We start from the raw sequence: 27175 nt of genomic DNA, 5'->3' as shown, positions 1-27175 counted from the left end.
AAATAAATAAAATCTTAAAAAAAAAAAAAAACCCGAAGTCTATTTTTTAGAAGTATATACTTAAATATTATCTCTGAACCACATACAGAAGTCACCTTGAAAAGACACTGCTTAGAAATTTGGTTATCTCCAAAATTACATAGCAAACAGGATAATTTTCTTTTAATTCATAACTGGACACACAGTAATGAACCTAAAAACACTAAAGAAAAAGAAAAAACTTTAAAAGAAGCTGGAGAGGAAAGACAGATCACCTACTTTAGACTAGCAGTAAATTCCTTAGCAGTAATAATGGAAGCCTGAGGAAACTATCCCCAGTAAGAAATCATGCACTACTGATGGGAATGCAAAAGGCCACATCCACTTCGGGAAAAGTTTGGCATTTTGAACATGCACATTCCCTACAGCACAACAGTTCTATCCCTAGATATTGGCCAGAGGTATTAATTGTGTAAATTGTATAAAGTGTTCATCAGGAAACATGTACTAAAATGTTCATAATCTCAAAAGTATGAAAACCACCAAATATCCATTAACAGAGTATAGCTAAATGAATTGTAACAATGGAGTGTTACAAGGCAGGTAATAGGAATAAACTATAGATGTACACAAAAACTGGCATCAATTTTATAAATACAGCATTGAATGAAAAAAATCACACTGCATAACAGTATTTTACAAAGCTATTAAACATTACATTGTTTTCAGATACATACTTTATGATAAACTATTTTTTAGAAATAAGGGAATGACAATATAACTTGCTGATGGTCGTTACCCATGGGGGAAACACAAGCAGAGGAGTACCTTTAAAGCTATGGTTGATATTCCAGTTTTTAAAGTGGATGGTAAAGCCAGCTATGAGTTCCCATTTTGCTCTCATGATTCATAACTCATGTAACTTATATGCTACATATATTATAATCTGTTATGCAAAAATTTAAAAGAGAAATTGCAAGAAATTTTCAAATATGATGTCAAAATTAAACAAATAAGTAAATAGAGTCCCAACACTGCCGAAACAAAAACATTGCTATGAAATATGTATTTCAGAAGACTTTTCTAATAAATAGAAAAGCCCAAAGAAACAAATAAGAAAAAAGAACATATTATAGATATGGAAGACAGTAAGTAGAAACAAACAAACATTCCTGAAAACAAAACAGAGCACAACACATGGAACACCAATAGCTAAGGACAATTGAAGAAAACTTCCCTGATATGAAAAACTGGATTTGCCAGACCAAAAAGAGTCACAACAAAGTAAAAATAAACAAACAAATAAATAAATAAATAAACAAATAAAATCTAGAGAAATGCCTTAATGACATGTTTAATTTTAAGAATAAAATGAAGAATCATATAAAAAATAGAGTCAAAGAAAATAAAATAGCTCTCCTAAAAAAAAAATACAGCAAGCCAATCTCAGAATTTACCTATCATAAATTAAAATGCCAAAAACAATGGCATAAAGCAACAAGGTTTCAAGGGGGGGAAAAAAAGAGTTATCAACTGAGAATTCTATGCTTGTTGTTACTTACACATAATAGCAATAAAAAAATATTCTTAAATATATGCAAGTACACACAAAAATATATATACCACTCAAAAAGTCTTTTTGAAGGAAATAAAAACTAATTAAAGACAAAACAGCTGACAGGAATAAGTGAATAAAAATAAAGAAATCAATACTGAAGAAGGTTTTCTGTAAAAGGACTGGTAAATACTGAAATCATTAAGACAAAGACTTAAATGAAAACACCTGCTATCAAGGAAACTACAAAACACAAGGAAATGTCAAAAAATAATTACCAAAAGATATATAATGTAAAATGACAGTAAATACACAGTAATTAACTAGTTTAAACATTACATATTAAATTAACACATACCCTAGATAAAAGAACAATTGAGGGAAATAAATTATACTACTCTGTAAATAATAGACAAGCAGGTATTAGATAATATTGGTGATATTAGATATATTGATAATATTAGACATTGATTCTTGGTTGACATTGATAAAGAAAGTTAAGGAACAAGTATGTCCTTTTAATTAAAAGTAAACAGGTGGTGGGTATTAGAGAGGGCACGGATTACATGGAGCACTAGGTGTGGTACAAAAACAATGAATACTGTTATGCTGAAAATAAATAAAAAATAAACTAAATAAATAAATAAAAAGTAATCACTTAGAAAATAAAAGGAAAGAAGTATTAATTTATTTACCAAAAGTAAAACTAATGATATATATTTCTAAAATACAAAAATGGCCAAGAAAAACAAGATGAAAGTAGAACAAAACTTATCTGTGATAGTAATCAATAACAATAGGATAACCTCACCTAATGAAATTCAAAGACATTGAGATTTAACTTTAAAAAGAATTCAATTACAAATTATCTCCAAGACATACTTTTAAAAATAATAATAATAAAATGACACAAAGTTTAAAAATAAAAAGATGAACAAAGATGTACCAGACTAATATGAACAAAAAGAAAATAGAGGCAATAAGATTAATATTAAAATAGAACTCAAAGCAATATGCAATAAACAAGATAAAGAGGACCATGTTTAAAACAAAAAAAAAAAAGGACCATGTTTAATTTATAAAGAGCAAAATGCACAAGGCAGATAAAGTAATATAAAACTTCTATGTTTTGAGTAACATAGCATCAAAATAAGTGAAATAAAAATTATTAGAGATATAAGAAATTATTAGAGATATAAGAACACATTAGAATCATGAGATTTCTAAATACATATTTTTGAGACCTGATAGAGAAAATAGGAAAATAGAAGAATATGGATAACGCAATTAAGAAAATTGATTTAACTTTTTCATTAAACCTGGCAGTTTGTAGAGAATATATCTTCTTTTCCAGTGTCCATGAACATTAATGAAAGTTGACCATATAATGGACCCTAAAGAAAACCTCAAAAATTTACTCAGAAGCAAAAGTTATCATCCTTGGTCTCTGATAGACACTATTATAAGACTAGAAAGCCAAAGCAGATGCACACATATAACAAATCAACTGGAAAATGCTTTCCTAAATCATTATGGAGCTAAAGAGGAAATCAAACATATACTTAGAGAAAGCTTGCGTAAGGGGAACACTGACATATCTCCTGTTAAAAGATTAAACATTATGAAAGGCACAATTCTTCGTCAAACTTAATTTATAGATTTTAATGTCAAATGACATTAAACAAACAAAATTTCAATCAATTTTTTTATTTGGAGAAATAATTCTAGAAATTATATAAATGGTTAATTTATGAGCTATATTTTTATAATTAAAAAGATTTTGAAAAATAATAGTTGGAGGGAAACTAGCACTGTAAATTATTAATATAAATGATAAAGCTAAGACAACACTTAAAAAAGGATACCGACACAAAAGAAAATTTATCTACAAGCTTAAAAATATATGTAGCAGAGACATGATTCTTTATATGGAAAACCCAAAAGCCTCCACCCCCAAACTACTAGAACTCATACAGCAATTCAGCAACATGGCAGGATACAAACTCAATGTACAGAAATCAGTGGCTTTCTTATACACTAACAATGAAAATACAGAAAGGGAAATTAGAGAATCGATTCCATTTACTATAGCACAAAGAACCATAAGATACCTGGGAATAAACCTAACCAAAGAGGTAAAGGATCTGTACTCAAGGAACTACAGAACACTCATGAAAGAAATTGAAGAAGACACAAAAAGATGGAAGACCATTCCATGCTCTTGGATTGGAAGAATAACATTGTTAAAATGTCTATACTGCCTAGAGCAATCTATACTTTTAATGCTATTCCGATCAAAATTCCACCGGTATTCTTCAAAGAGCTGGAGCAAATAATCCTAAAATTTGTATGGAATCAGAAGAGACCCCAAATCGCTAAGGAAATGTTGAAAAACAAAAATAAAACTGGGGGCGTCACGTTACCTGATTTCAAGCTTTACTACAAAGCTGTGATCACCAAGACAGCATGGTACTGGCATAAAAACAGACACATAGACCAGTGGAACAGAGTAGAGAGCCCAGATATGGACCCTCAACTCTATGGTCAATTAATCTTCGACAAAACAGGAAAAAATATACAGTGGAAAAAAGACAGTCTCTTCAATAAATGGTGCTGGGAAAACTGGACAGCTATATGTAGAAGAATGAAACTCGACCATTCTCTTACACCGTACACAAAGATAAACTCAAAATGGATAAAAGACCTCCATGTGAGACAGGAATCCATCAGAATCCTAGAGGAGAACATAGGCAGTATTCTCTTCGATATCAGCCACAGCAACTTCTTTCAAGATATGTCTCCAAAGGCAAAGGAAACAAAAGCGAAGATGAACTTTTGGGACTTCATCAAAATCAAAAGCTTCTGCACAGCAAAGGAAACAGTCAAGAAACCAAAGAGGCAACCCACGGAATGGGAGAAGATATTTGCAGATGACAGTACAGACAAAAGGTTGATATCCAGGATCTATAATGAACTCCTCAAACTCAACACACACAAAACAGACAATCATATCAAAAAATGGGCAGAAGATATGGACAGACACTTCTCCAATCAAGACATACAAATGGCTATCAGACACATGAAAAAATGTTCATCATCACTAGCCATCAGGGAGATTCAAATTAAAACTACATTGAGATACCACCTTACACCAGTTAGAATGGCCAAAATTAGCAAGACAGGAAACAACATGTGTTGGAGAGGATGTGGAGAAAGGGGAACCCTCTTCCACTGTTGGTGGGAATGCAAGTTGGTGCAGCCTCTTTAGAGAACAGTGTGGAGATTCCTCAAGAAATTAAAAATAGAACTTCCCTATGACCCTGCCATTGCACTCCTGGGTATTTACCCCAAAGATAACAGATGTCGTGAAATGAAGGGCCATCAGTACCCCAATGTTTATAGCAGCAATGGCCACGGTCGCCAAACTGTGGGAAGAGCCAAGATGCCCTTCAACGGACGAATGGATAAGGAAGATGTGGTCCATATACACTATGGAGTATTACGCCTCCATCAGAAAGGACGAATACCCAACTTTTGTAGCAACATGGACGGGACTGGAAGAGATTATGCTGAGTGAAATAAGTCAAGCAGAAAGAGTCAATTATCATATGGTTTCACTTATTTGTGGAGCATAAAAAAAGCATGGAGGACATGGGGAGTTCGAGAGAAGGGGGTTGGGGTAAATTGGAAGGGGAGGTGAATCATGAGAGACTATGGACTCTGAAAAACAATCTGAGGGGTTTGAAGTGGCGGGGGCGGGGGGAGGTCAGGGTACAAGGTGGTGGGTATTATAGAGGGCACGGATTGCATGGAGCACTGGGTGTGGTGAAAAAATAATGATACTGTTATGTTGAAAATAAATAAATGAGAAAATTTTAAAAATAAATAAATAAAATTAAAATATATATATATAATTTCATTATATTTACATAATACTTCAAGTCAATAGGGAATCAGTATTATTATTATTAGTATTATTTGGTGCTAGAATAATTGGGAAAAACTAAAAATCCATATCCCATTATCAAAACATAATACCCAGATGACAATAATGTATGAACTAAAACAACAAAATACTATTTAATAGTTAGGACAACCTGCCTTGGGGAAAACTTGATTATGCATATCACCAGTTTAAAAATGTCTATCATCTTTTACCCAGAAATCCAATTTTAATTATTCAGAATCTACACAATGGAGAGTAACAGAAATGTGAATCAAATTAAACTAATAGAGATATTTACTACAGCATTAATAATAATATTAGAAAATTTCAAACAACCTATTGTCTGATAATAAAGGAATTATCTGAGTACTATATATGCAACTGTTAATAATATTATAAAAATAATTTGAGAAAATATGATCTGGAGGAAGCTACATTGTATTGTTGCTTTTGTATAGACCTATACAGGATTTTCTACATAGACGATTACAGTATCTGAGAAAAAAATCATTTTACATCTTTCTTTACGATCTGGATATTTTTATGGCTTCTTCTTGCCTTATTGCACTAGTTAAGCCCTTTATGCAATGTTGAAATTGAGAGTTAGCATCTTTGCCTTGTGCCTGATTTTAGGAGGAAAACATTTAGTATTTCACTACTAAGTTGGATTAACTGTCAGAATTTTGTAAATGCCCTTTATCAGGTTGAATAAGTTGCTCCTATTCCTAGCTTTTAGGGAGGTTTTGTTAAGAATAGTACTGGAGTATATCAAATGGTTTTTCTGCATGTCTTGAGATGATCATATAGTTTTGCCTTTTAGTTTCTTAATTGATTATATTGATTTTTATTTGTAATGTGAAACCAACTTGTGCTCCTGGAATAAACCCCACTTAGCCATAGTGTATTATGCTTTTATAAATTGTTTGATTTGATTTCTAAAATTTGTTTAGAACCTTTTTTTAAGTCCTATAGATTTTTTTTCCAAGTCCTATAGATTTTTTTCATGTCTGTCTCAAAGGACTTTTTCACCTATGTTTCTAAGATATTGTTCTATGGCTTTGTAATACTTTTATATAATTTTGTTTTGATAACATTTTACATATTTTGACATGTTGTGTTTATATTTTCATTCAGTTCAAGATACTTTCTAATATTTTTTACTACTCTTTTTACCCATATGTTATTTGCATGTGTGTCATTTTAATTTCTAAATATTTGGGGATTTTTCCAAAGATCTTTCTGTTATTGATTTCTAGTGTTAAGTCCACTGTGGTAAAAGAATATACATTGTACTTTTTGAATTATTTTTAATATATGGAGATTGGCTTTGTGGCCCAGAATATGACCTATTTTGATAAAAAATCTCATAAGCATTTGAAAAAAAATGTGCATTTTGCTTTTGATAGTGTTTTGTGAATATCAGTTAGGCCAATTTAGTATGTTGACTAAAGTAGTCGTCTACATTTTTACTGATTTTCCACTTGTCCTATCAATATTAATAAAGGGATGCTAAAGTCTCCAAGTAGAATTGTAGATTTATCTATTTTTTTCCTTGCGGTTGTTTTATGTTTTGAAGTTTTATTATTAGGTGAGTAAGTATTTAGAATTACAATGTCTGCTTAATGGACTAACACTTAATCATTATGAATCATATAAGTAACCACCTTTATCATTATATTTTCTCTGAACCCTACTTTGTCTGCTATTAGTAGAACCACTCCAACTTTTCATTCATTTTCATCCCTTTACCATTCATGTCCCTATATTCAATGTTGGCTTCTTATATGCAGAGTATACTGAGTTGGATCTTGCTTTTTTCTAATCTGATAATCTGCCTTTTAATTGGGCTCTTTAGATCATTTACATTATATGTGATTATTGATATGATTGGCCTTTAATTACAATCTCGCTTTTGTTTCTCTTTGTTCTATCTAGTCTTTGGTTCCCATTTCCTGTCTCCTGTCTTACTAAGTAGCTTCTATAATTCCATCTTATTTCACTCTCCAGCAAGGCCTTTCAATTGCTGTTTTAGGGTTAAAATAATACATTTTTAATTTATCTCTATTTTCAAATGATATATCAATTCATGTATGGTATTAAAACATACAATAGTATAATTTCATTTCTTTCCCCATCTTCATGCCATTTTGCCACATATTGATCTCAACATATGTCCAAAAATACACAAAATTATTATTTTTGCTTTAAACAATTATCTTAAGAGATATTTAAACAATACGGAAAAAAAAGGCATATTTATCCTCATACTTACCATTTCCAGTACCCTTAATTTCCTTGTGTAGATCCAGATATCCACTGGCATCATTTTCCTTCCACCTAATTCTTTTTTTTTTTTTTCCCACCTAATTCTTGTAGTTCAGGTCTGCCAGTGATGAATTCCTCCAGCCGTATATATACCTGAAAGTTTCTTTACATTACCTGTATTTTTGAAAGATACTTTCATTTGGTAAAGAATCCTAGATTAATAGTTTTTCCCATGAGTTCTGTAAAAACATTGTCTCACTTCTTGTAGTTTACATTATTTCCCATGAGAAGTCTGTTGTCCTCTTTATTCCTCAGTATGTAATGTGTCTTTTTTTTCTTGCCTACCTTTTTTTAAAAAAGATTTTATTTGTTTATTTGACAGACAGAGATCACAAGTAGGCAGAGAGGCAGTTTCTTGCCTACTTTTAAGATTGTCTCTTTACAACTATTTTTAACTAATTTGTTTATATGCCTTGCTCTAGTTTTCTTTATGTGTCTTATGTTAGGGTTTCAGGGCTATTATATCTTCAAATATTTTTATGTTTCCATCCCCTCCACCTCTGTTCTACTTTGTGGATTCCACTTACACATATCTTAGACAGCTTGAAATCATCCCACCATTCACTGATATTCTGGGTGTGGTTTTGTTTTGTTTTGTTTTTTCAGCCTTTTTCTGTGTGTTTTGTTTTGAATAGTTCCTATTATGACCTTTTCATAAATCTTTTTTTGCTACACTGTCTAATTTTAGTGTTTTCTTCATACCCAACATTTTATCTTTTTGCTGTTTATTTTTTAAATTTTATTTTATTTTTTCAGTGTTCCAAGATTCATTGTTTATGCACCACATACAGTGCTCCATGCAATATGTGCCCTCCTTAATACCCACCACCAGGCTTATCCATCCCATACCCCCCTTCCTCTCCAAAACCCTCAGTTTGTTTCTCAAAATCCACAGTCTCTCATGCTTCATCTCCCCCTCCGATTTCCCCCAATTTACTTTTCCTTTCCTTCTCCTAATGTCCTCCATGTTATTCCTTATGCTCCACAAGTAAGTGTAGCCATATGATAATTGACTTTCTCTGCTTGACTTATTTTACTAACCATGTTGATACAAAAGTTAGGTATTCATCCTTTCTGATGGAGGCATAATACTCAATTGTATATATGGACCATATCTTCTTTATCCATTCATCTGTTGAAGGGCATCCTGGCTTTTTCCAGTTTGATGATTGTGGCATTGCTGCTATGAACTCTGAGGTACATATGGCCCTTCTTTTCATTACATCTGAATCTTTTGGGTAAATTCCTAGTAGTGCAATTGCAGGGTCATAGGGTAGCTCTCTTTTTAATCTTCTGAGGAATCTCCACATTTTTCCAAAGTGGCTGCACCAACTTGCAGTCCCACCACCAACAGTGTAAGAAGGTTCCCCTTTCTCCACATCCTCTCCTACACTTGTTGTTTGCTGTGCTGTTAATTTTGACCATACTAACAGGTGTGAGATGGTATCTCAATACAGTTTTTTATTTGAATTTCCCTGATGGCTAATGATGATGAACATTTTTTCATGTGTCTGATAGCCATTTGTATGTCTTCTTTGGAGAAGTGTCTGTTCATGCCTTCTGCCCATTTTTTGACATCATTATCTGGTTTTGGGTGTTGAGTTTGAGGAGTTCTTTATAGATATTGGATTATACTTTTTGTTTCTAGAAGTTCCATTTTGATCTTTTAATATATATATATATATATATATATATATATTTCATGTCTCTAATGAAAATTCCCTATTTTTCTTCAATCTTCTTGAATATATAAAATATAATACAGAAAGTGTGTTAACATCTTTATCTACTAATTTGTCATCTATTATTTCTAAGTGAGTTATATTGATTAATTTTGCTCATCATTGTGGCTTCTTTTTCTGCTTCTTTTCATACCTCGTAATTTTTTTATTGGGCATTAGACATTGTCAATTTTACATCATTAGGTACTGCATTTTTTTTTAATTTTTTGCTATTGACTTTTGGCCTAAGATACAGAGATGCAGTTACATTAATAGAAATAGTTTTAAACTCCTGGGTCTTCCTTTTAAGCTTTGTTAAGAAAGACTAGGCTAATGTTTACTCGGTATAATTTTTCCCCATTAATGAAGCAAAGACCTTTTAATTACTCTACTCAATGCTCACTAAATTGAGTAAATTTTTCCATGTTTCCGGTGGGAACAAGACTACACTTGGCCCTGTGTGAACTTGGTATTTGCTCATTCAGTCCTGTTTGAGTCATTCTATCTCCACTTCAATAATTTCCTCATCACATGTTCTGAAGACTCGTGAGTGACCTACTAAAAACCTTTAGAGCACTCTATCAATCTATTGATCCATGTCTCTTTTCCTATCTGCTATTACTACTCTCCCCTCCTGCAAGTTTCCCTGGCCTAGCTTCTCAGATACCCCCAACTCCTACCTCCAAATGTACAATTAAAGAAACCCCTGAGCTCCTTGTAGTATCCCTCCTCCACACTGCAACCTGAAATCTCTCTCTAGATAGAAGCTGTGGAAATCCTAGAGATTATATTGTTTCCCATCTCTCAGAGTTCACTGTCCTTAGTTACCAGAAGTCCAAAGACCTGAAAACTGGTTTCATTTATATACACATTTACCTATAGATGAATGTGTGTGTGCACGTTTATATATGTGTATATATACATATGTATTCCTTTTTCTCATTTGTTTCACAAAAGTCAGAGCCCTGTTTTTCTATCTTGCCAAAAGTAGAGATCCCAATTGATATCATTTTTTCTTCAAGAGATATAAGCACTTCAGAAGTGCGTTCTAAGGACATTTTTACCAAAACGATTTTATATCAGAGTGCATGAGAGAGATAAACACAGAAAAAGAGATACCCTGAGTGAAAAATATGCTTCCTAGTATATAAATTAGGACTATTTAAAACAAAAGAGAACAAATTAAATGTAAAAATTAAGGAAGTCTGTGTAGTAAAAAAGTGCATCCAAAAAGCTAAAATCCAAGTGAGACAAGTCAGACAGAAAAAGACCAACACTGTATACTGTCATTTATATGTGGAATCTTGAAAAACTGAACTCACAGATACATAGAACAGATTAGTGCTTGCCAGAAGCAGGAAGTTATTCAGGGGGTGGAGGATGGCAATGGGTGAAGGTAGTCAGAAGATACAAAATTTCAATTATAATATAAGTAAGTCCTGGGAATAGAATGTACAGCATGGTGACTATATTTAACAATACTGTATTTTTTATTTGAAACTCGTTAAGAGAATAGATCTTAAAAGTTTTCATCACAAGAAAAAGAATTATAACCATGTAAGATGATGGATGTTAATTAAACTTACTATGGTAATCATTTCACAATGTGTGTATGTGTGTGTGCATGTGTACAAGTATGGCATTGTACACCTTTGAATCAATAGAATGTTGTACATCAATTATATCTCAATAAATCGGGGGGGGGAGATTACTTCCATGAAAAAGAGAAAGATCTGCAGTAGCTTTTTGTTATCTTCATTTAAAGAGTTATTTTACTTTTTTTTTTTTAAGAAAGAAAAGAAACATACATAAAATGAAATAAAACTGAAAGCTTTAAAATAAAGTCATGGAAAAAAGATACACCAAGAAATAATAAATGAAGCTAATGTAGTGGTATTTTTAAGCATCAAACATTTAATGAGGCAAAGAGGAACATTTGATATTTATAAAATAAGCAATCTCCAAGAAGATCATAAACAAAATAGCCTGGAATATATAAAGGAAACAGAATTACAAGAATAAATTGACAAAATCACAATTGTGGTGGGAGACTTTACATCTCTTCCTCTCAAGAACTGATAGGACAATCCAATAAAATTATTATGATATAGAAATATAAATCATATTTATGGAGAAAAAAATCTCATACACAACAGAATAACATGTTCAAGTACATATAGAGATTTATAAAAAATGACCATATATTAGACCAGGAAAGATACCTCTTCAAAAAAAGGTTAATAGCCAGATATCAAAATGGAAGAGAATATTTGCAATGTGTAAAACTGAAAAAATAGTTCATAACTATAGCTCACTGCCTAATACAGTAGACATTAGCCACAAGTGGCTATTGAGCACTCAAAGTGTGGCTAGTCCAAATTGAATGATACTGTAAGTTTAAAATACAAACTGGACTTTGAAGACTTAGTATGAAAAAAAAACTGGCTGTTTATATATTGAAATGAAAATATTTTAGATGTATTAGGTTAAATAAAATACATTATTAAAAATAATTTTATTGGTTTATTTTTATTTTATGTGGCTAGCGAAGATTATGTAGCTCACATTATTTCTATTAAATAATAAATCTAGAATATATAAGGGACTCTTGAAAATCAATAACCAAAAACACCAACAGCAACAGAAAATGGATAAGAGATACAAACAGGCCATTTATAGACAGGAAATCCAAAATAATCTAAAATAAGCATATGAAGATCTACTCAATATAATTAAGAATGAGAGAAATGCAAATGAAAACAGCAATAAAAATATTTTACAGATTGGCAAACATAAAAATAAATAACATCAAGAGTTGTTGAGGATTTGGAGGAGCGAGTATCCTTTTCATTGCTTGTGAGAATGTGGATGGGTGTAGCCATTCTGAAGAACTGTCTGCCAATACCCAGTGAAAATAAAGAGATACATATGCTATGACCCAGAAATTCCACTCCAATGTCTACATCCCACAGTAATACTTGTACAGAGACAAAAGGGCATATGCATAAGGATACTTGTTGCAATGCTATTTGAGGTGACTAAGAGTTGGAGGCAACCTGAGTGTATGTCACTGGGAAAGAGGACATAAAATATGTGGTGAATACTCACCATACAGTACTATGCAGTAGCTGAAAGCAGTAGATTATGTTTACACAGACAACTGCATACCAGTCTTGGAAACATAGTGGATGGTGAGAAATGTATGAAATAATTTCTATGTATATTATATATTTTGTATATATCATATATATAATACACACAAACATAAAACAATACTTTTTGTGGGAACATATCCTAAGAGAAAGTTATACATTAATTCTATTATAATAGAGTTGTGTATGGGGGAGGTGGTAGTGGAGGAAATGAGGAGTCAGAACAGAATTCAAAGATAATAAGAATGAGTAAATAAATATATGCCTGCAAATTCATATACAAACAACTCTGGGATGATAACATACCTTGAACTGGGGATTTAAAAAATTCAACCCTTTACACCTTTGGTTGAAAAAAAATGAGGCAAATTGGTGCAGCTATTCTAGGACGAGAATAAATGTTAAATTTAAGCATCTTACTTATCTGAATTTCCTGTCATTCAAGGCAAGAAAAGAAACACAGTTACAAATCTGGGCTATATGAAAACAAACACAACTACTTATGAGTAGATGAGATGAAGTCTGTCTTAGCATAAATTCCCATAATGATATCCACCTTAAGCTAATATTAATTATTTTTGCACTATGTTCAGAGGAGATCTTTAACAAATGACAGTGTAGGGGAATGTGAGGTAGTGGGTAAGAAGGAGGTGAAGAAAGAAAAGCAGAGGAAGAAGGAAGACACAGCTCAAGGGTCTCCAGCTTCCATTTCAACCATATTTACCTATTTTAAGGCATTAAGCTTCTACATAAGCTTTTATTTGAAGAAAAGATTTGGAGTCAAAAAGAAAAATATGGTGGGGACGCCTGGGTGGCTCCATCGGTTAAGCAACTCGCTTCAGCTCAGGTCATGATCCCAGGGTCCTGGGACTGAGTCCCACATCAGGGTCCCTGCTCAGCAGGGAGACTGCTTCTCCCTCTCCCCCTGCCTACCACTCTCCCTCCTTGTGCTCCCTCTCTCTGTGTCAAATAAATAAATAAAATCTTAAAAAAAAAAAGAAGAAGGAAGGAAAAGAAAAATATGGGAGCCATTCTAAAATTTTATATAAGATACTGAAGAATATAATGAACAGTATCTTCAACAGTAGTTATATAAAAGTTGCAGAGTATTCTTCATATCACTCTTTCTGTTACCAACACCGGATGGAAACTGAAGACATAATATTATATCACTGTTCACTGAAAAGACACTTCTATGGGAAGTGAAAGTAATATAGTATAGAGTGTGTGTCTCCCTAGTAATAGAATTCACTAAAGAGAGAGTGAATTTAGAGAATCCAGAAGAACTGATGGTTAATGACCTGTGGACTAACTCTCCAAGGTCCTTGTCAGGCTACTTCCAGGAGATTTAACAGGTAAGCACTCTAAGTTAATAGATATGTTCAATTATTGACTAAAAGGGGGCAATCTATTTTAAGGAAAATTGAAATGTTATTAAACACAAAGAGCCTAATTTGTATTCTTTTCCAAATAAGGAGTTTTCTAGCTCTCCTCTAATACACCAACATGCATGTACATAAACATATGAATCTACAACTCACCTGCATGAAAGTGGTTTGCAGAAGCACCTACAGGTAGGATCAGATTTCCACAGAGAGCAGCTTTTAATCGTACAAGTACTTCAACTGAAGTCCTATGCAATACTCCCAGGAAAAAGAAAAACGAGTTTTTCACCTACAATATTTTAAGATCAGTCATAATCAATCAACTTGACTATTGATGACCCCTAAATAGTATCCTAATTTTTCTTAGACCATCAGAGGGCAGGGGTATCAGACCCTAGAATGGGATCTGGGACCCTGAACTAGATTCAGGGGTAAACAATATTGGCTTGCAGGTTGCTGAGCATGGACTCAAGGGAGATTGAAAAGTTAGCTCATGGACTTCCAGGTTTTGGTAATAGTGGAGTAGCTAATATCAATCTAACCTCTGGGCCAATGACACTTATAAACTTGAGAAAATATTTTTTTTAAGATATAACTATTAGAAGGACTAGAGAGTGACCAAAAGTGGGCAGAAACTAGAGTCTCACTGCTCTGAAGGCTGGAGGCTAGAGATCAAGATATGAGAAGGATTGGGTACTTCTTAGGGTTGTGAGAAAAATTCTGGTTCATGTCTCTCCCCTAACTTCTGGTGGTTTTGGTGATCTCTGGCATCTCCTGGCTTACAAATACATCATCCCCAACTCTCCTTCATCTTTATGAGTAGCTCTTTCCCTATGTATGTGTGTGTCTGTGTCCAAATGTCCCCTTTTGGGAGGAACAGGAGTCATATCAGATTAGGAGCCACCCTAAGACTTCGCTTCAACTTGATTACCTCTATACCTCTAAATAAGGTCACATTCTGACATACTGGAAGTTAAGTCTTCAATGAATTCAATGAATTCAATGAATATGAATTCTGAGACACGTATTCAACCCATAGCAGTAATAATTGCATTTAACTGGCTTTTTTTCTCCTGAAGACAGACCCCAGTCCACATGGCACCTAAAAAATAGAGCTCAAAAGGAAACAACAATCTTACAGAGATGCAAAGTCAGATTAAAGTGTACAGTTGTCAAAATGACCAGAAATTGAGAAGGGAAATTGAAAAGAGTGAGCCACCAAAGGGGAAGCCATAAAATGTACATAAAAACTGCCCTCAAAATCTTAGCTGACTTCTGAACTGCTTGTGCACTGAACAAGATTTTAAGAAATCCAGGAGAAAGCTATAACTGGTAAGCTAGAGGTAAGAAGATTGTCTCAGTCAGTTCAGTCTGCTGTAACAAAAATATCACACTGAGTGGCTTAAACAACAGAAATGTATTTCTCATTGTATGGGCAGCTGGAAGTATATTTGGTTTCTGGTGAGAGCCCTCCTCCTGGTTTGTAGACATCTTCTCACTGTGTTCTCATGTGGAAGAAAGAGAAAGACCTCTAATCTCTTCCTTTTTAAGGGTACTAACCCCATTCATGAGAGCTACACCTTCATGACTTACTTACCTCCAAACAGCCCCACCTCTAAACACCATCACCTTGAGGATTAGGGAGTCATATTATTATATTATATTCATATTATTATATTATATATAATAATATATTATAAAGGGCTTCATATTATTATATTATGATGGGGACACAACATTCAGTCCTTAATAAAGATATTCCAACAGCTACCTCATGCAGAGAAGACAGAGTTTAGTGTTCAAACACCATATTTAGAAGTCTTTGGCAAACCCCAGAAGCCTTTCTTTTGAAGCCCCACAAGGATCATAACTTCAATAAGAGACTACATTTGAGTCCCAGACTTAGGGAAAAACTGAAATAGAGAAAACTGAGAGAAACTATAATCATGTCTCCACAAATTGAAGTGATCTACCAGTGATTAAGTGATTTATAGAGCCACCTTAACACTCTTGAGAGTAAGAAAACAGAGTCTTGGTCGACTGGGTGGCTCAGTGGGTTAAGCCTCTGCCTTCGGCTCAGGTCATGATCTCAGGGTCCTGGGACCGAGCCCCACATCTGGCTCTCTGCTCTGGCAGGGAGCCTATTTTTCCTTCTCTCTCTGCCTGCCTCTCTGCCTTCTTGTGATCTATCTCTCTCTCTCTGTCAAATAAAGAAATAAAATGTTTTAAAAAAAAACAGAGTCTCTAGAATATTTGATCCATAATGTACCGTAGATAATCAAATATTGTTGGATATTTGATTAATGTAGGAAAATATCACAAATAACAAATAAAATAGTCAATAGAAATAGATCCTCAGACAACATAGGTATTGGAAAGAGTTCTTAAGTAACTAAAAATAAGGGATGGGGCTAAGATGAGATGAGTAGAGGCACTTGCTTTGGGTGGAAAACATTAATGAGTTGTCCCAAAACTCAGTAATCAAAATAATATAAATCAATATTTTAACAAATCTAAATTAATGCAGAAGAAATCCATAACTTATAGAAAGGCAGAATTAATAATAATACCATGCTGAGTCTTGTTGGAACCTGAAGAAAAGGAAAAATCAAACATATTTTGTTTAAAAATTTTGTCAGGAAAAAAGTGATAAACTATCAGGCAAAATTTTTCTTAATCTGATAAAACATTAACCCAAACTTCTAAGAAGCTCAGCAAAACCTACACAGGATAAATACAAAGAAAACCTCATGGAGATGTATCATAATTAAATGGTGTAAAAAAAGAAACAAAAATTTTAAAAATCTCTAAAGCAACCAGAGAAAAAGACACACTGTAAACAGACAAACAGCCATAAGAATAGCAGCTTATTGCTTATCAGAAAAAAATGGAGAATAGAAAACACAAAAGTATCTTTAAAGAGCTGAAATGATAAAGAGGAAAAACCTTTAACAGAAGTTCTATATCCAGTGAAAATATTTTTCAAAACAGAAGGTAAAATAAAGACATTTTCATATCACTGAAAGCAGAAAGAATCCATCACCAAAAGACCCACACCACAAGAAATGCTAAAGGAAGACTGTTTAGGCTGAAAAGTGACACCAGATGGAAATCTGGATGTACAAGAAGGAATAAATAGCACTAGAAATCATAAATATATGGGTAAATTTCTTCATTATTTTTCAGTGTCTTTATAAGAAAATTGACAGAAGCAAAGTAATAATAAAGTATTGTGAGGGTTATAAAAATATGTAGATTTAAATATATGACAACAGTAGAACAAAGGACATTAGGAGTAAATGGAATTAAATTTTTTATAAGATCCTTACATTAGGGGCACCTGGGTGGCTCAGTGGGTTATGCCTCTGCCTTCGGCTCAGGTCATGATCTCAGGGTCCTGGGATCGAGCCCCGCATCGGGCTCCCTGCTCAGCAGCGAGCCTGCTTCCCACCTCTCTCTGCCTGCCTCTCTGCCTACTTGTGATCTCTCTCTCTGTGTCAAATAAATAAATAAAATCTTTAAAAAAAAATCCTTACATTAAACAAAGTATAGTATAATATCAATTTCGGTTAGACTATGATTAATTTAAGGACACATTATAATTCCTAGAAAAAAGACTTTTTTAGAAATACAAGAATGTATAAACTATAAGGCAAGTAGAGAAGATAGAGTAAAATATTTAAAACTATTAGCTCAAAAGGAGACAGAAGAGCAAAAGGAAAGAACAAAGAGGAAAAAATTTTTAAATAACAAATGACAAATTAAACCTCTCAGTGGCCATATATATAGTGGTCTGAGACAGACTAGGGTATGAAACCTGACTTTACCATTTGCCATTCAAGTGACCCAAATAAAGTGTCTGAACCTCTCTAAGAAGTTCCTTATCTATAAATAGTACTTGTCTGCTACAATTATTGTACAAAATTTGTTTAGACTATGCACATGTTTATGTTTAACACAATGCCTGGCCTTTAATGAGCCATCAATAAATAAACAGTGAAATCAGCACAAAGGAATTCAGTACGAAGGTGAAAAATATGAAAGATGGCAGGTGGAAGTTCTTTCTGTAAGACCCCGCTGGTAGCTCTGTGATACCTTCACCAATTCCTCCATAAAGAAGTAACTTACCCATCCTCAGAGCTCCCAAAGAATTTTATAAATCACTCTATGATAGCACTTACCAAATTGAATTATATTTATTTCCTTTAACTAATCTTTTTTATTTTGAGAGGATTGTAAATTCACATACAGTTACATGCACCTGTTACAAGGGGACAGTTTCCCTCAATGGTAACATCTCACAAAACCACCCTACAACATTGCCACCAGAAGGCCAACATTGATACAATCAAAATACAGAACACTTCTACCACAAGATCTCTCATGTTGCCCTTCTTTGGACACATCCACTTCCCACCAACTCCCTTAGTCCCGGGGAACCACTAATCTGTCCTCAATTTCCATAGTTTTCTCATTTCTATAATGTTATAAAATGAAGTCATGCCGTGTATAATCTTTTTGAGATTGGCTTTTGTCACGTGGGGTTTATTCACCTTCTTGAATCTCTAGGATTCAAATTTTATGAAATTTAGGAGGTTTTCAGCCTTTATCTCCTCAAATTCTTTCTTCTAATCTCCTGGGACTCCAATAAACGAATGTTATAGCTCTTGTCCCACAAGTCCCTGACACTGTTCATTTTTTTTAAGATTTTATTTATTTATTTGACAGATAGAGATCACAAGTAGGCAGAGAGGCAGGCAGAGAGAGAGGAGGAAGCAGGCTCCCTGCTGAGCGGAGCCGGATGCGGGACTCGATCTCAGAACCCTGAGATCATGACCCGAGCCAAAGGCAGAGGCTTAACCCACTGAGCCACCTAGGTGCCCCTGTTCATTTTTTTTTTTCAGTCTTTTCTGTATCTCTTGTTCAAACTGGATACATTTTCTCATTCTACCTTCCTCTGAAACCACTCTAGGAGGTGAAGGGGAGGCACTGCCTCTTTACTGCTAGGCAGAGGTAGAGGTCCAGGTTCCCTGCCCATACTCCGGTTGGGGAGGGGGTGCCTTTACAGCGGGGCAAGGCGGGGAGTGGAGTGCCCCACCTAGCCTCCACTGATACCACCCTGGCTGGGGGAGTGCAGGGAAGTACCTCCTTAGTTCTCTCTAGGTGGTCTTTCCTGGTACCACAAAGAGGGAGTGGCGCTGTATACACTGGGTGGTGATGTGTGATGCGAGTCCTCACGGTTCACTAGGTCCCAGCCTACACCACCTGAGGAGGACCAGTGTACTTCATTCCAGCCTGGCAAAATGGGAATCTAGCCTCCCAACTCGGCTTTTGCTGGTGGGGACAGGCTAGAGCCTCTCCGGTGCTGTTTGTCTGGAGTACAGAAGTCATTGCTTACACTTTTCTTTCCTGGGTCTTTGACTAAAGAGCAGGCTTTTGTTGGGGCTCCTTTATCTCTCTGTGCTTATTGTCCTGTCTGGATTGTTGGTTTTTGCACCTCCAAGTGTGGGGTATACCAGACAATAAGAAAACCTGGGGAATTCATGACTGGTCTTTTCTCAGTTCCCAAGAGCCTTTCAACAATGTGCCTTCTTCCCTCGACCTTTCAAAGTCTACTTATGTTTGCTTCGTATATAATATGCAGGATTTTTCATTGTACTGAACAGGACAAATAGGGGGAAGTACATCTGTTCCTCCTTCCCAGAAGTGGCAGTACTGAATTGTAATTTTGTTTCTACAGTTCTCTCATCCAGTACAACGATTTGAGGGCAAGGAACAAACTTGCTTCATTCTGGTTTCCCCAGCATTTAGCTGAGCATGTGTCCCCCATACGCTGCTAAATTAATGTATGAATGAATCAGTGCCTAAGGGCCAGTGAAACATCCTTTGCGGTGCCCAGATCTCTCCCCTCTGCCTTACAGCCTTTCAGACACTGAACCTGGAAGTTCTTACCTGTGTGCCTGCAAATGGAGCTCTGAGATGTCCTCGTGCAATGCCAAGGGCTTCTGGTTTGACTGTGTGCTGTCTTAAAGACCCACCAAAGGGAATGCCGACCAGAGACAAGGAAATAACAAAGACCACAGTTCTAAAGTGTAAGGAGGGCATGTGCTCCAGCAGAAAGCTCCCCAGGAAAGAAAACCCCCGAAAGACTTTGGAAGCATTGTGCCCAGATGTTTTCAAGTCGTCTGTCCATTTGCTGTTGCCTGGAAAACTGCTACTTTGGAGTCAAGAGAAAACAAAGCAGGGGAGCTTTGGGGATTTCCCAAATTGAAACAAAATTGCATCTCATTAAAATGTGCACACACACTCACACACACACAGCATACTGGAGTTGTGGGTTACATGAATTCTCACATCACTGGGTAATTTATTCAGTTCTTATTCCCACGCTATTCAGACGCACAGAAGTACAAACCAGCAAACATAAATAATGAACAGCTTTAGTGCCTTAATCAATCATAAACATTGTGTTAAGTCCCTCAAGAGAGGCTTAGTAATGAAATCCTCCATTCATGATTTGGGGTACCCAGTCCCTGTCAAGGGACCTGTGGACCAGCTTCACCCACTCTGTGATTTTATTCAAAGGGGCAAATCCCAGGCAGGGCTTGCTTTTTAACCAAGATCTGTCAGCCTCACACCCCCTTTCTTCCAAAGGAACAGATATGATTAAATCAGCCCCTTACAACAGAAATATAATGTAAATCACATAGGAAATTATAAATTTTCTAGTAGTCACATTACAAAAAGTAAAAAGAAAGCAATGGAATTAATTTTCATAATGTATTTTATTTAACCCAATATATCCAAAATGCTATTATTTCCCTTATAACTAATATTTTTAAAAAAATTATTCATGAGTTGTTTACATTCTTTGTAGTATGTCTTTGAAATCTAGTGTGCATTTCACATTTACAGCACATCTCAACTTGGACTAACATGTGTCCAGTGTCCAAGAGCCATGTGTGGCTAGTGGCTACCATATTGAATAGTATAGATCTAAACGATGAGCGAATAAATAAGTGAGTGAATAAAAGCCTGCGAGATCACCATCCAGCCCCTCATACCCTCCGCACATGCTGGCTGGAGAGGGCTGGCCAAGAGCTGGAAACTTGGAATTATACATCTTGCCTTGGGGCTTGGGCACCAATGTGCCCCATTCCAGAGTTCTTTCACATGCACGCTTTGGTCCTCATTACGCTCCATGAAGGTCGTAGGAGTCTGCAGGAACCAGAACCCCAGGCCCGGCAGACCGCCCACTCCTACCCTGCAGTCCTCTCCAGGCTGACAGATAAGGCACCAGGTCTACTGCAATGAGAAAACTTGGTGCTGCCAAAACACCCTCCTTTCAGTTCTCCCCGGCTGTGTCAGGGGTTGCGTATCTTGTTACTTTCATGGAAAGTGGCACTTGGCCATGCTTGTGTTCCAAAGGCAGCCAGTCCCATAGTTGTGTTACTGAGGAACTCCCTTCCCAGAGCAGGTAATGATTCCCAACCCTATATGGTAAACTGTGTTCTGCAGCTTACTGAGCACTTTCATGAATGTCTCTGATCCTTTCCCAGCAGGGCCAGGCCAGCCCCGCCGGGACTCGGACTGGAGCACCAATTCCAGTCTCAGAGCCCAGGGTGGACTTGGGCAGGATGTTTTAACCAGAGCACAGGCAAGGGCCAAGGGGTGAGTGTACACACACAGGTCATGAGACCCAAAAATCACATTTGTAAGAAACCAAAAGGCCAGGGTGCCTGAATTATGACAATCAGCGGGGGGACAAATGGAGCAAGGTACATTTAGAAAAGGAGGCAATGCCTGGTCAGCCAGATAGGCCTGGGAAGTAAAACTCATCCTAGAAATTCCACAAAGACAGAAAGCAGATTCGTGATCGCATGAGGGATGGGGGTGGGGGAACACATGGCGAGTGACTGCTTAAGAGGCATGAGCTTTCCTTTTGGGGTGATGAAATGTTTCGAAACTAGAGAGTGGTGATGGTTGGATAATATTGAGAATGTACTAAATGCCCCTGAGTTGTACACTTTAGTAATGGTTTAAAGGTAGATTTGTGTTATGTGAATTTTACCATGATAAAAACATGAATTCTGTTACACTGTAAAGAAATTAAATAAGTAAATAAATAAATAAGTAAAAATACTTGATTGTTAAAAAAAAAAAAATTAGGACTAGAACTAAAATTCAAGGCTTGTCACCAAGTCCCACTCCCCTTTTCATGGACCGGGCCCACACAGCCCAGTGCAGACTCTTGCCCATGGTCAAGGACACCTTTTAGAGATGGCCCAGAACAGACAGATCAAGACGTTCTCCGGTGCCTGCAGAGTGGGACACTCAACTAACAGCAGAGCCTCCTGGCCAAATGAACAGCGAATCGGCTGCTCTCGGGTCTGGAAGATTCGGTGCAGCTGATCTCTGACAAAGAGCAAAGAGCTTGTTCAGGGCATGGTGTCTGCAAGTACTAAACTCCACTCCTCTTGTTAGGGAACTTCAATCTTTGAAATTTCTAAACCCTTCTTGAAGTTATTTATACAATCAGCGTGTGCAAGATCTCTTGAGGATAAAGAGTTGCATAAATTTATACTACTCCTAGGCAGAGAGGAATTCCCATTAGTTCTCCTAAAATTCCCTCCCATCAAGTTTTATGGGGATGGAGGAGAAGGAGAGATTTAGATCAAAGATGTCAGGATTTCAACATACACTCGCTCTTTCATGATCAGCTAACCTTTCATTTCATTCTCTCTATCAAACCTGATCATTCCAGATTTGAGAACCCTAATTGCTCCTGTGTCCCTTTTGATCATTTTAGTTGCCTTCCCATCAGCTTTTACTATTTGTCCTCTCCTTCTGAAAAGGGAGTGATTCGAATCTCCTGAAATTCTAGAAGACACAGAAGAAGCACCTACCGTTACTGAATCTACAGCACACTCGGTCCATCAGATGACCCCTTGAATTTAGCATTGGCATCTGCTCCCTAGGCTTACAGGGCAAGACACCCTGCACAGGTCAGCTCCCCGCTTCCTCACAGTCTCTTCTCATACCGCTCTGATCCTTGATCACAATGCTCCAAGTACCCTGGCTTCTTCTAAGAGTATCAAGATTCTTTAAACCTCTGGGCTCTTGCACATGCTCCCCACCCCCGCATTTAACAGGAGAGAAGCTGTCTCTATCACCGAGAAAGCACTCCACACATACTTGTTGAGTGCTGACTCAAAGCTCAGCCCCTACTAGGTACTAGGAATTCAGAGGTGAGCAAAACACAGTATCTGTTTTCAAGAAACTCTCAACCTAGTGGGAAAAGACAGAAAAGTAAAGCAATTAATATACTTAGAAGCAACAGCTGCTTTCAATACTATGATGAAAGCACAGCAGAGTTGGGAAATACAAAGGGAAATCCTGTAACCCAGTTGAGGGGCATCAAGAAAGGCTTCCCGGAGGAGGTAACATTTTACATAAGCTTGAAAGGATGAGTAGGAGATATCCAGTGGTGGGAAGGACCCTCTTCCAGTCAGAACACACCACATGAACAGAGAGGCACTGAGGAATGAGGGATCTATGGATGACTGGATCTGAGGTAAATGGCAGAAGATGAGCCCAGGAGGCCCGTAATGAAGGAGCTCAAGCAACCAATTCTTTTCAGAGCCTTTCCTGAGCCCAACCAAAGCAAGGACTAATGGGCACAGGGGACAACCCTCTAAGAGCATTGAATGTATAAACAAAGTTGCTGCTATTAGTACTGGAGACTTACATGGATTCCTTCATCTTCTTAGTGTGGAGAAAATACGCCTTTGCCATATATGTCCCAATGGCAATCAACATCAAATACCCATTCATTGGAGACCTGCAAGGTACAGGCATGAAACCAGACTGCAGAGAGGAAAAGAAGACCATCTCAGAGCAACTTAGACTTTAACGCATACTTCCAATTCCACCCTCACACACACTCACACCACGCAGGACAGTTTCCCCTCAGCCTTCACTTCAAGATAACCGGCAGCCCCCTACTGAGAACAACGGAAAGCCACAACTGCCCCCCACCCAAATGTCCCACTCATACCAGTACACTCATACCAGTACCTCCTTGGAGATGCCCAGAAACCCATTAACAAGAACAGAAGTTTCTAATATGACACAAGAGGGAAGACTCAAGGAGAGTTAACACCTTGCCTGTCATTCTCTCAACCATGGTCCTGATGAACAAATGAAACTTTACTGTCAAATCTAGATCCAACTTTCCAATCCACTGTAGCTCCTGGGAAGAAAAGCCTTTTCCTCAAACTCCATTTTAGACCTCCTAGCCAAGACTTTGATTAGGTGTGCTCCCCTCTGCCTCTCTCAGTTGTCTTCTTGGAGACCTCCTGCTGGCAACTCAAATGGTCAACTCAAATGGTCAACAACACTGTGAAACCCCCCTGGTTCCTCTTGATAGTAAGGTAACACATTTTGTCATCAGTGCTGATGTCTCTCTCACTAGATGGTGAGCGCCCCAAAGTCAAGGACTGTCTCACCCATCTCTTTCTCCTCACAATATCAAACACCATGCCAGGCAAATGGTAAAAACTTGGTTGTAAAATGCTAGAAAAATAGATCACAGAAGTCAAAGGGTCATGCTCCTTTCTAGCTGATGGAAAGGTTGCTGGAATATAAGCCCAGCTCCCCAGTTGCCCACATCACTGTAGACCTCTGTAGGGACTTGGGTTGTGGCTCTGTTAGAGGAAATGATTCCCAAAGACTCTAAGTGCACATGACAGATGGATTGTTTTCCTGAACTGTCTCATAATCCCACCTTCCTTCAGTGATGAGACACAGAGAATGGCGACATTGGCACATGTTGGTTCTGACCCAGAACACCAGCCACTCCAGCAATGACCTCAGGCGCTCCTGTCAAATACAAAGTCACCTGAGACAGTTCTAAGCACTCTTCCAGATGACCAGGCCTTTGCCTGTGATGCCACCAACAGCTTCAACTGCTGTTCTCCAGCTTCAGACAGAGGACCAGCTCCTCTGCCAACTCCTTTGGTCATACCAGGACAGAGAGGTGGTTCCCAGATAGTGTGCCATAAGCTCACTTTCTTTTGTTCCCTGCTCTAAATGCTCTGGAAATAATTCAACAGAAAATCATAAAATTACTCTTAGAAGTAGAAAGTGGGCTGGATAGGGATCTTGAGACTTTAAGGATGACACTGCAGCAAGTTGTCTCGGTTTTCTTTATGTCTTATGGGTACCAGAGAGCCCAGAAACCCAGAACCACCAGGTACAAACAGATAATTTCAAAAGTAAGACAACAAGAAAGCTTGCTCTTTCTGGTATAGGCATTGGGAAGGGAGAGGCCCAGTGGGGATTTGGCAGGGAAATCATACTCTGTGGCCAAAGCCGCCCACAGCAGCTTCACCAGCCTGGGCCAAGCAGGCCAACACACCCCAATCTCATGAGGCAAGCTGGATGGCTGTTCTTTGTTCTGCACCACCCACCCTCTCATCCCACAGAAATGCTGGGGCCAACCCTTTTCCAGACCCACATTCCATGATGCTACCTCTGGGGGTCCCACGCCTCATGCCACACTTCTCTCAGATCAGAGCCCAGGCTATTTTTTTTAATATGTTATTTATTTATTTGATAGAGATCACAAGTAGGCAGAGAGGCAGGCAGAGAGAGAGGGAAGAAGCAGGCTCCCTGCTGAGCAGAGAGCCCGATGCGGGACTCGATCCCAAGATCCTGAGATCATGACCTGAGCTGAAGGCAGAGTCTTTAACCCACTGAGCCACCCAGGCGCCCTCGAGCCCAGGCTATTTTTGACTGATCTTCTCTAACACACCTTTTTACTACATCCCTCACCTGCTCCAGTTACCACTCTGAGTTTGGGCATGCCGGCCCTGAAGCTACCTCCCACCCTTGTTCCGTCCCAGATTATCAATGTTCTTTTTCTTCTGAGTTACACTCTCTTGCAAGTTTCCCCAGCCACAGAATTTAAAGGAACACCCAAAAGCCCTGTCCTCCCCAGCACAAGCATATGCCCCCACAGTAGCAGGGCGGGAGGATCTCAAATAACAGCCCCTACACTCACCAAACCTTCATCTGGCCCCTGAGCTGTGGATGACTCTGAGTCCCTACCTGCAGTCCTACCAGCCAGGTGGGTGACTTCAAGTCCCCCCAGGAATTTGTTCTCTGCTGCCCAACTCCCACTTGCAGTTTACCAGTCATATCTGAACCCCAAATTCAGACGTGGCTACAGCATTTTTCCCCAAGAGGTTTCTAACCTCCATACAAATCAGCAGACACAAATTGGATTTACAAGATAGTCCCTGACGCCACATAGCAAAATAAATCCACATCTCACTGGCAGGTCACCCTGGATTCTACTATACATTTTGCTTGGGTGGGTTTCTTTATATACAGCTCACTTATTTTCTGTAGTAAAATTAGTCTGGCCCCTTAAAGAGCCAACATGCAAAGTCAATTCACCAGCTGCGTCTTGAGGAGCAATTTGGAATCAGTAGGAACAGAGTAGCACCAGCTCAGGATAGCAGGGTGGAGAAGAGCTGCCGAAGGTGCCCTTTCCAGGAAACCTTGTAGGGGGCAGAAGAGGTTGGATTTGCTCCAGCTCGCAAGTCTAAAATCTTCAACTTCGTTTCGAATGACTTAATTGTGGTTAATAAAGTAGATGAACTGCTTTGTACTGTGTTAATAGAAATAAATACTTCCTTCCTTTGTCTTAAAACACTGCTGCTTAATATCAAGATCCAAGTTCGCAAGGGTTTATTAGACCTCCAGGTTCTAAAAGCTCACCTCAGGTGACTGAAACTTAATAGAATAAGACCAGAAAACTCAGGAAGGCTGCTGCTCCTGCACTTGGGTGGTGCTGGGTGGACCACACTGTTGGTGACCCTGCCTCTGACATTGATTGATCCATTAGTGAAAATGTCGCAAGGAACCCACTTGAAGTTTCCAGACTACATACATGTATTGCCATGGACTACAGGCTTCATAGCCATAACTAAATCCTGTGTGAGGTATAATCTCTTTAATTTGTCCTACAGCTCTATGGAAGTTTCTCAAGGTTTGACAGCCTGTGATAAAATCAGTGCTTATTGAGAAGAAAAATTTCTGGGTTC

Source organism: Neovison vison, chromosome 11, assembly GCF_020171115.1.
Source record: "Neovison vison isolate M4711 chromosome 11, ASM_NN_V1, whole genome shotgun sequence".
Classification (NCBI taxonomy): Eukaryota; Metazoa; Chordata; class Mammalia; order Carnivora; family Mustelidae; genus Neogale; species Neogale vison.
The sequence above is the reverse complement of the archived record's forward strand: the minus strand, read 5'-3'. Positions refer to the sequence as shown.